We start from the raw sequence: 10705 nt of genomic DNA, 5'->3' as shown, positions 1-10705 counted from the left end.
CCAGGACCCAAATTAATGGTTTGGAGCAGAAGGAAGAAACAAACATTCAACCAGAACAGAATGAAGATAGGAGAATTCAAAAAAAATGAGGAGAGGCTGAGAAACCTCCAGGACAGCTTTAAACATTCCAACATCAGAATCATAGGCATGCCAGAAGGAGTAGAGGAAGAGGAAGAAATTGAAGACTTACTTTAAAAACTAATGAAGGAGAACTTCCCCCATCTGGCAAAGAAAATAGACTTCCAGGAAGTCCAGGAAGCTCAGAGAATCCCAAAGAAGTTGGACCCAAGAAACCATACACCAAGGCACATCATAATTACATTACCCAAGATTAAAGGTAAGGAGAGAATCTTAAAAGCAGCAAGAGAAAAAGAAACAGTTACCTACAAAGAAATTCCCATTAGACTATCAGCTGATATCTCAAAAGAGAACTTATAGACAAGAACAGCTGGAAAGACTCATTCAAAGTCATGAAAGGCAAGGACCTACATCCAAGATTACTCTATCCAGCAAAGCTATTATTTAGAATGGAAGGGCAGATAAAGTGCTTCCCAGATAAAGTCAAGTTCAAGGAGTTCATCATCACTAAGCCCTTATTATATGAAATGTTAAAGGGATTTACTGAAGAAAAATAAGATAAAAAAATATAAACAGTAAAATGACAACAAACTCACAACTATTAACAACCAAACCTAAAAAAAATAAACTAAGCGGACAACCAGAACAGGAACAGAATCACAGATATGGAGATCACATGGAGGGTTATCAGCAGAGGAGTGGGAGAGGGGGATGGGGGAAAAGATTCCGGGAATAAGTAGCATAAATGGTATGTAGAAAATAGACAGGGGAGGTTAAGAATAGTATAGGAAATATAGATGTCAAGGGACTTATATATACGACCTATGGACATAAACTAAAGGGAGAAAATGAGGGTAGAAGGGGGTGTGCAGGGTGGAGGGAAATAAAGGGGGGAAATGGGAGGACTACAATAGCATAATCAATAAAATATATTTTAAAAAAACTAACTGTACCAATGGGGTCTCATCAAATTAAAAAGCTTCTGCACGACTAAAGGAAACAGCATTAAAATGAAAAAAGAACTACATGTGAAAACATATTTGCCAATAATACCTCAGATATGGGTTTGATCTCCAAAATATATGAAGAACTCACAGGACTCCATTCCAGGAAGACAAACAACCCAATAAAAATGGGCAAAAGACTTGAACAAACACTTTTCCAAGGAGGACATACAAAAGACCCAAAGGCATATGAAAAGATACTCAGCTTCACTAGTTGTCAGAAAGATGCAAATTAAAACGACAATGAGCTACCACTTCACTCAGGTGAGAATGGCCATCATAAACAAACCAACAAACAAGTGTTGGAGAGGATGTGGAGAAAAGGGAACCCTAGTGCCCTGTTGTTGGGAATGCAGCCTGATGCAGCCACTGTGGAAAACAGTATGGAATTTCCTCAGAAAACTAAAAAATGGATCTGCCTTTTGACCTGGCAATTTCACTGCTGGGATTATATCCTAAAAACCCCGAAACACCAATCCAAGGGAACCTATGCACCCCAATGTTCATAGCAGCACAATTTACAATAGCCAAGTGCTGGAAGCAACTTAAATGCCCATCAATAAATGAGTGGGTAAAAAACTATGGTACGTTTTCACAGTGGAATACTACAGAGCAGGCAAAAAGAAGGAGATCCTACCCTTTGTGACAGCATGGATGGAACTGGAGAGCATTATGCTGAGTGAAATAAGACAGGCAGTGAGGGACAAATACCATACGATCTCACCTCTAAGTGCAACCTAATCAACAAAACAAACAAGCAAGCAAAATATGACCACAGACATTGAAATTAAAAACAATCTGACAGTAACCAAAGGGAGGTAGGAGGGAATAATGGGGGGAAGGGTTTTCAGGAACAACTATAAAGGACATGGACTAAACCAAAGAGGGAGTGGTGAAAGCAGGGGAAGGAGGTAGGGATGGCTGGGGTGGGGAAGGGGGTGGGGCATACATGCAGACAACTGTACTTGAACATCAATAAAATAATTTTTTAAAAAGCGAACTATATTTAATGAAAAACTGCATAGAAACAGTCAATGCAGTTCAAACACGTATTGTTCAAGAGTCAAGTGTACATTCAGTGAGGAATCCACTTCTGGGAATTTGTCTCACACATGGAAAAATATCTATGTATGAGATTATTTATTGCAGCAATGTTTCTCATAACTTAAAATTAGAAAAAACTTATATATTCACATGAAATAGAATTAGCAAGGTTATGAAATGGAGTACTACAGTGTAGTTAAAAATCAAGGATGCCCAGGGAAAGCAGAAGCCATTGTCCCTTTGCTAAACCCACCCCCCACAGAGCCAGTAAGTTGGTGCCATACCTGAGACTCCATCAACCTGGCTAACACTGTTGGACCCGCCTTGGAGATCTCCAGAGGCTCTGCCCCACCCAGCTTATGGGCCCACCCAAGCTGCTTTTCTATATGAATGCCTGGTCTTGGCTCCTAAACGCCATCAAATAAGGAACAGCAAGTTTCAGTGAACACTAGTGTCAGCCAGATTCAATTCACATCTTAGATCTGCCTGGAAATCTCTAAACCCAGCCCAAGTATCAGCTATCTGGGATTGTTTTATAGCTCAAGCAGGGTTCCCTGGACAAAGTGGGGGAAAACTTTGGCCTGACCCTCCCAGAAAAACTTCAGAGCCTGAACACCCAGTGATCAGCTACAGATTCCATCAGAGTACACCATCCTGCCCCTACACAGCTGATCATCCACGAAGGGTGGAAGTTGGTGGTCAGTGGTCACAGCCAGTCCTTGCAGCTGAGTGGCCTGGGTAAATTTCTCCCATTGATCTGCCAACAGCAACCCAGGCTCAACTACAAGAGGAGTGTGTACTCAGCTCCACAAAGGGTGCACCTCAAACCCAGCTTGGGTGCCACGGGAGATTGTGCCCCTGGACACTACAGGACACTTACCATATTAGTCCACACTACCAAGATACAGAGTCAAAGCAGCTCTACCTAATACATAGAAACAAACACAGGGAGGCTGCCAAAACGAGGAGACAAAGAAACATGGCCCAAATGAAAGGACACATCAAAACTCCAGAAAAAGAGCTAAACAAAATGGAGATAAGCAGTCTATCAGATGCAGAGTTCAAAACAATTCTAATAAGGATGCTCAATGAACTTAGTGAGGACCTCAAGAGCATAAAAAAAAAAGCCAGTCAAAAATGAAGATATACTAATTGGGAGAGAGAACAATTTCCAAGAAAACAACAGTACAGTGGATAAAGCCAAGAATCAGATCAATAACTTGGAACATAAGAAAACAAAAAACGAACAATCAGAATAACAAGAAGACCCTGGCTGGTATAGCTCAGTGGATTGAGCACAGGCCTGTGAACCACGGGATCGCAGTTCAATTCCCAGTCAGGGCACATTCCTGGGTTGCAGGCCAGGTCCCGGCAGGGGACACACGATACTTTGTGTGTCCTTGGCAGAGGCAACCATACATGGATATTTCTCTCCCTCTCTCCTTCCCTTCCCCTCTAAAGATAAATAAATAAAATAAAATAAAATAAAAAGAATAACAAGAAGAAAAAAGAATCCAAAAAATGAGGATGGTGTGAGCAGCCTCTGGGACAACTTCAAGAGGTCCAACATTCGCATTTTGGGGATGCCAAAAGGAGAAGGGAGAGAGCAAGAAATTGGAAATCTATTTGAAAAATTAGTGAAAGAAAACTTTCCTAATTTGGTGAAGGAAACAGACATGCAAGTCCAGGAAGCGCAGAGATGTGCCCCCAAACAAGATGGATACAAAGAGGCCCACTTCAAGGCACATCACAATTAAAAAGCCAAAGGTTCAGGAAAAAGAAAGACTGTTAAAAGCAGCAAGAGAAAAGAAGTTAGTTAACAAATGGTTGCCAAATGGGAGTGGGGAGAGGGAGGATGGGTGAAGAAGTAAGATTATTAAGAAGTACCATAGGTAGTTACAGATTAGTCATGGGGATGTAAAGTACAGCATAGGGAATAGAGTAGCCAAAGAATGAATACACATGACCCAGAGACATGAACAAGGCTGGGGGAAGTGTTGGGTGGAGGGAGGCAAAGAAGAAAAATCAGGACAACTGTAATAGCATAAGCGATAAAATAGAAGTAAAATAAAATAATAAAATGAAAAGAAGACAAACAACCCAATAAAACATGTACAAGAAAAAAAAGATGCCTTTAATGTACTAATATGAAAAAGATGATGAGAAAAATCATAAGTATTTTGATGTTTTAATATGATAAACTTTTAAAAAATGAATAGAAAATATGTATAACATATATTTACTATATTCAAATAAAATATTCCTGGAAGGATATGCAAGAAAAGAATAACACGGTTTATGGTGAGAAGAGGTGAATGAAGAAAAAAATCCTTAACATTTATACTCTCTTACACATTTTGAATTTTGAACCATATAATTATATTGCCTACCCCCAAATTAAATTTATATAACTCCTACAGCATTATCTCTGCTCTAAGAGATCCATGAGGAAAACCACCAAAACAAATACTCTTAGAAGTGCAGCACTTTGCAAACACGCTTGTCTCTGAAACTCTTCCCACTTCCTTTGGTGTGCACTCTGGAGGGAACCACTGTCTCTAGGTCTTGGACTGCAAAGGGCTGCCCCAGGCCCTACGTCCTGGGTGGAGAGCCCTGCTCAAAGGACCCTGCTCAACAAAAATAACCCTTAGGTAGAATCCTATGGAGACAGAACAATTTCTTCTTCACCTCTGGGAAGAATGGAAGAAAATCTCTTTCTCTTTCAAGCCCATCTTTTCTGAACCAAGTTAGAATTTTCAGCTGTATTTTAAAAATCAGATGCACCACATCATTTGATAAAGAGAATGCACATCTAGCCTTTGGCCATGCGAGCTTACTTGCGCACAAGTAATGCATGAGGGGAGAGGGTTATTAAACATTAAACATGAAGTGGCCATAAGTAAAAGTCCTCTTCCTTACATTATAACCCAAAGGACAGAACCATATGACAATTTTAATAGCATTTCTATATGGGCCTTCCCTGTTGTGCAAGACTTTTGTATAATTTACGTACTTGATATCTCCCTGGCTGTTGAGCTTTGGTGAGCTGTTCAGGTTGAGAAGTCAAAATTTTTTTTTCGAAGATGCCTAAATAGGGTTACTCTTCAGGACCATTTGAGCTGCCGCTCAAAGGGAGATTATTTACACTGTTTGGAGAAGTCATCGTTGGGAAAAGCCAACCCGAAACCATTCCTGGCCCTAGTGAAGAGCAGAAGGTCAGCAGAAGAGAGTGTGGAGAGATCCCCAGAACTCTAATACAGCTGGCTAGCTTCAGCGGTGTGGAAGTAGGAAGGCCTTCTAACAGAGTTGTTCTCACCGTGACCCCCGGGCAGGCAGCATCCCCATCAACAAGGAAATAGGTAGACGCGTTAGAAACTGGGTAATTCTGATGCATGCTAGAATTTTGCAAACCAGTGCTCTAACCAGAATCTCTAGTCGCCATCCCCATGGAACAGGGCGCAAGCCCCGAAACGTGCTTCTGCCCTGTGTGGGCCTCTTAGGAGTTTAGTTCTAAGTTTCTCGTAATTCCTGGTTTAGGGATTGAATGTTTAGCCATTATCATTTTGGAGAAAATGGTATGAATTTCTGTCTGGAAGACCCAGAAATACAAATACTCACATTTAGTACAGCTGGCTAACAGAGCTATAAGAAAAAAAACTGGCTCATAACTGGTATCTAACAGAGTAATAAAAGTAATGACATTGCAACAGAGGAAACAGCTACACTGGAACCAATTTTCAGGGGAGACTAGAAAGCGGACCTATGGAACGGCTTCATCACATACCACGATAAGTTACTTGAATGTTGAAGAGACTCCTACAGAAGAATTGACTCCCAATTCCTAGATTCAAATGCACGCAGGCACAGGTTTCATGTGGAGGTATGAATGGGTAGGGATTTTTGGAGCCCAACTGCAAATAATGATGAGCAAACAACCAAAAGATAATTCATCGTGATAGAGGCAGTCTAAAGATACTGGACTTTGTCACAGGGCTCAAGGGTCAAAGGGGAGCTGTTGTCCTCAGTCCTTTAGGGAACTGGTTCTTAAATCTTTTTCTTCCCTGCTTCTTCACTGGTGTTGGGAGCCCCCTGTGGGGGGGGGGAATGGCTAAATGTGACATTACAGAGCTATGTCTCAAATCTCCGAGGCCTAAGAAATTCTACATGGGGACGCTGCTCAGCTTATTAAGATGGGAAAAAGTTCTCCAAGATATTGCCAGGTTGCCCTATGTTCTGAGGAACATAAGCAATGGGCATAAGGATCATAGGGAGCAACAGAGGCCAGTGAGAGCGAGGCCACTTAGAGTGGCAGAGACCAGAAGAAGAGATGGTGCAGAGGTGCAGAAATGGAGGGCAAAGGGGGTCAGAAAGCCCAAAGCAGTTAAGTCAACGATGAGATTCATCATAAGCTAATTTGTTAGCATGCGTAAGCACACCTCTTTCTAGCAACTTTCACTTCCCCATAAAATGTTGTACTCATTTCCTTTAAATAGACCCCACATTGCCCCATTCTCTTTAATATGTGCTTCGAAAAAAAGACGTACTGAAAAAGACGTGTACTTTGGAGTCAAACAGGTACGAGTTTTAATTCTGACTCTGCCACTTACCGGTTTGTAATCTTGTAATTGCTAGTACATTAGTACATCTTGTAATAAATTACACCATTCTTCTAAGTCTCAGTTTTCTCACTGTGGAATTGATAAGCCAGCTTTGTGGGTCTGTTTTAAACAGCGGTAACAATGAGTTATAACTTCTTGAGCACCTGCCAAGTGTTCCACGTACATGATTATCTCAACCCATCTTTGTAACTGAACATTAAGATAAACATCTTTTTCCCATTTCACAGATTAGAAAACAGCCTCAGATGGGTTAAGAAACTAGCCCAAGGTGAAATGCAGAATCAAGATTTTCAAACTCAGGGTTAAATCTGGCTTCAGTATCCATGGGTTTTCCATTAGGTAGCTCTGTCTTTCACAACGTCAAGTACAATGTCTGAGTGGAGGTGTCTACAAAGCTGAAGCTTTCTTGTTCCCCCTTTCCTTCAGTTGTCTTCCTTTTCCTTTCCAGGTTTGCCTTCCAGATCACCCTTTTGAAAACTGATGTTCTCTTCCCTTTCTTTTTTTTTTTATTTTATTTTTTTTCAAATATATTTTATTGATTGTGCTATTACAGTTGTCCCATTTTTCCCCCCTTCACTCCCCTCCGCCTTGCACTCCCCCCCACCCACATTCCCCCCCTTTAGTTCATGTCCATGTGTCATACATATAAGTTCTTTGGCATCTACATTTCCTATACTATTCTCACCCTCCCCCTGTCTATTTTTTTTCTATTTTTTTATTTAATTATTTTTCAAGTACAGTTTTCTGTCTATTACTCCCATCCCGTCCCACCCCCCATCCTCCCCCCTCCCTCCCATTTCCACCCTTCTCAGTTGTTGTCCATGTATCCTTTATATAGGTTCCTCTAAATCCCTCCCTTATTTCCCCTGAAATTCCCTCCCCTCTCCTTCAACAATGATGATCCACACCACTCAGGAGCAGCCTTTGGATTCCTCATCTACAGCCCGTCTACCGAGGCCAGATACTGAAAGCCTTTCCCGTGATCTCTCTTTTCTCTACCACNGTCTGTTTTAAACAGCGGTAACAATGAGTTATAACTTCTTGAGCACCTGCCAAGTGTTCCACGTACATGATTATCTCAACCCATCTTTGTAACTGAACATTAAGATAAACATCTTTTTCCCATTTCACAGATTAGAAAACAGCCTCAGATGGGTTAAGAAACTAGCCCAAGGTGAAATGCAGAATCAAGATTTTCAAACTCAGGGTTAAATCTGGCTTCAATATCCATGGGTTTTCCATTAGGTAGCTCTGTCTTTCACAATGTCAAGTACAATGTCTGAGTGGAGGTGTCTACAAAGCTGAAGCTTTCTTGTTCCCCCTTTCCTTCAGTTGTCTTCCTTCTCCTTTCCAGGTTTGCCTTCCAGATCACCCTTTCGAAAACTGATGTTCTCTTCCCTTTCAACAATGATGATCCACACCACTCAAGAGCAGCCTTTGGATTCCTCATCTGCAGCCCGTCTACCGAGGCCAGATACTGAAAGCCTTTCCTGTGATCTCTCTTTTCTCTACCGCACGCGCCTTTCTCACCCACCAGCTTGTAGGCTTCTCAGGCACGAATCTTAATATTTTCTTTGTTCTCTACTCTCTGGTGCTTTGCACGCCCTGCTCAAACTGAATTTTCTGAGCCCCTCCTTATCTTGTGTACTGAGAACTGTGCGTGGGAGGATCTGGAACCTCTCCAGCTGCCTGATATTGAGAGAATGGCTCCTGTTCAGGGGTCCTTGGTGTCCCCTTATGTCCTCTGTTTCTTCTGTGTGGAGGCCCACAGTGGCAGATCCCCTCACTTGTTCTCTGTGTCATAGATTCACTGATCAGACATAGCCAGTAATAAATAACAACCTTGATGATTATGTCTGGTAGCTAATTGACTGTGTAGCATAGGCTACCAGCCTCTCGGGCAGCACAGCGTGCCTCTCCTAATTAATCACCCTCATCCTATCCTGACTACCCAGCTACAGATCACAGAACAACTGGGTGTTTTCTGAGTGGGTTTCCCTGCCTGGGCTGGGAAGGTAGAAAACATCCTATTAGTGTGGCTTTCTGTAGGTTCTCAGAGCCATATTGATTCTATGGGAAATCGATGCTGTGCCAAGCACTGTAGCAAATGATGTAGGAGTTGGCAAGATAAGGAAGAAATAATCTGTGCCCTCCAGGACCACAAAACTAATTAAATTGGGGATATAAAGCAAAATTAGAGTAAGTACAATTTGATGAGTATTGTATGAGAGGTACAAATACATTACTATGAGATAAGGGTGTATTTTGATTGAGAAATGGGGAAGTTAGCAGCATGAAGGTCAGAACGTAGTATACAGCACAATGGTTCATGTTAGAACCACCTATGAGGGCAATTCAAAAATGCTGATTACCAGCCATGACTGGTGTAGCTCAGTGGGCTGGGTGTTGTCCCAAGGGCTGAACGGTTGCCAGTTCGATTTCCCCATGTGCTGGGGTTGCAGGCCTGGTCCGTGGCCGGGGGCATGCGAGAGGCAAGCGATTGACGTTTCCCTCACATGTTGATGTTTCTCTCCCTGTCTTATCTCTATCCCTTCCCCTCTCTCTAAAAAGAAATAAATAATCTTAAAACTATAAAGCTTCCCAAACCCTACTCAATATCTATGAAGTCAGATTGTCTAAGGGAAGACCAAGTAAAATATCTCTGTCTGGGTGTTTTAGAAATTCTGATGCAAGCATGACTTAGGCAAGCTACCCATCCTCATGTTCTGAAAGATTTGACCCCCTCTAATAAGGATAGAGTATGAATCACAGAACCCCTCCATCGCAGCCTGCCTGTGCCATGGCTCACTGAACCAAGGATGGGTGTCCTATTCCAGCTGGGTTCCTTTGGAGTAGAAACTCGGACGTGCTATTTAATAAACTGAGTGTGCTGAATCTGGAAGGCGAGTTGGATTGTGAGGCTAAAGGAAGTCATTTGAGAGCTACGCCACCCAATAAAGAAGAGAGAAATTGCTTCTATCCCTGAAAACTTTTTGCTTTCCAGCCCCAGTCCATTATGAGAAGTTTATACCTTTTGCAGTAAGTTTCATGAGAATCTGCTCTCTCCTTATAACTCCATCAACTAAAATTTGCTTGTGTAAGTTTCCCTTTCTCACAAGCAACATAGCTTATGGCATACAGAACCTCAAAACTAGAGAGACTTCAGAAGCCAACCACTCCAACACCCCACCCAATACAGGATTACTCCTCTCTACTGCACTGTGTGTAATTGCCTAGCATGGTGTTTGGTAGAGTAAATGCTCTCAGAAAAGCACCTGAGCATTAAACCTTCTGAGAGAGGAAATGCCGTACCTCAACTTTGGAGGCTCTATCAGAAACTCATCTTGTTATTGGGCCCAAATCTTCTTCCCTATAAACTTTTATCATTGGAAACCAAACAAACTAATTTCACTCCTTTCACCATAAAAGTAAATAAGATTTTAAAGAGGGCTCTCTGCATCCTCCTTTCCCATCTCTTCTTCTTGAGTTAAATACCTTGGTTTAACTCAACTCTTCCTTTCATGTCCTCTACCCCAGACCTTTCATTATTCTGGTTCCTCTCAAATTGGTTGCTTCAATTTGCAAATATTCCTCTTAAGGTATAATGTCCGAAATGAGAGGGGGATTCCAAGAATGTTACCCTCATCTTTAAGTGTTTAATAGTCTTAGAAAGCATCTCCAAATATTAATACGGTCTTTCAGCATCATCTTTGCCTTATACAACAATCCTGTAAGGTAGGTCTTATTCTTGTCCCATTTTACAGATAGAGAAAAAATAAAGACTGGGACAGTTTTATGTCTTGCCCAAAATCACAACAACTAAAAAGTCATATAGTGTTCTTGTTATGAGTTGCATTGTGTCTTCCCAAGGTCCAGATGTTGAAGTCCTAGTCCCCAGTATTGTATTCTGAGATAAGCCCTATTAAAGAGGTAATTAAGCTAAATGAGGTCATACAAATG

This window comes from Sturnira hondurensis, unplaced genomic scaffold (assembly GCF_014824575.4).
Source record: "Sturnira hondurensis isolate 20B ecotype Veracruz unplaced genomic scaffold, ASM1482457v3 Scaffold0002638, whole genome shotgun sequence".
Classification (NCBI taxonomy): domain Eukaryota; kingdom Metazoa; phylum Chordata; class Mammalia; order Chiroptera; family Phyllostomidae; genus Sturnira; species Sturnira hondurensis.
Note: the sequence above shows the minus strand (reverse complement) of the source record.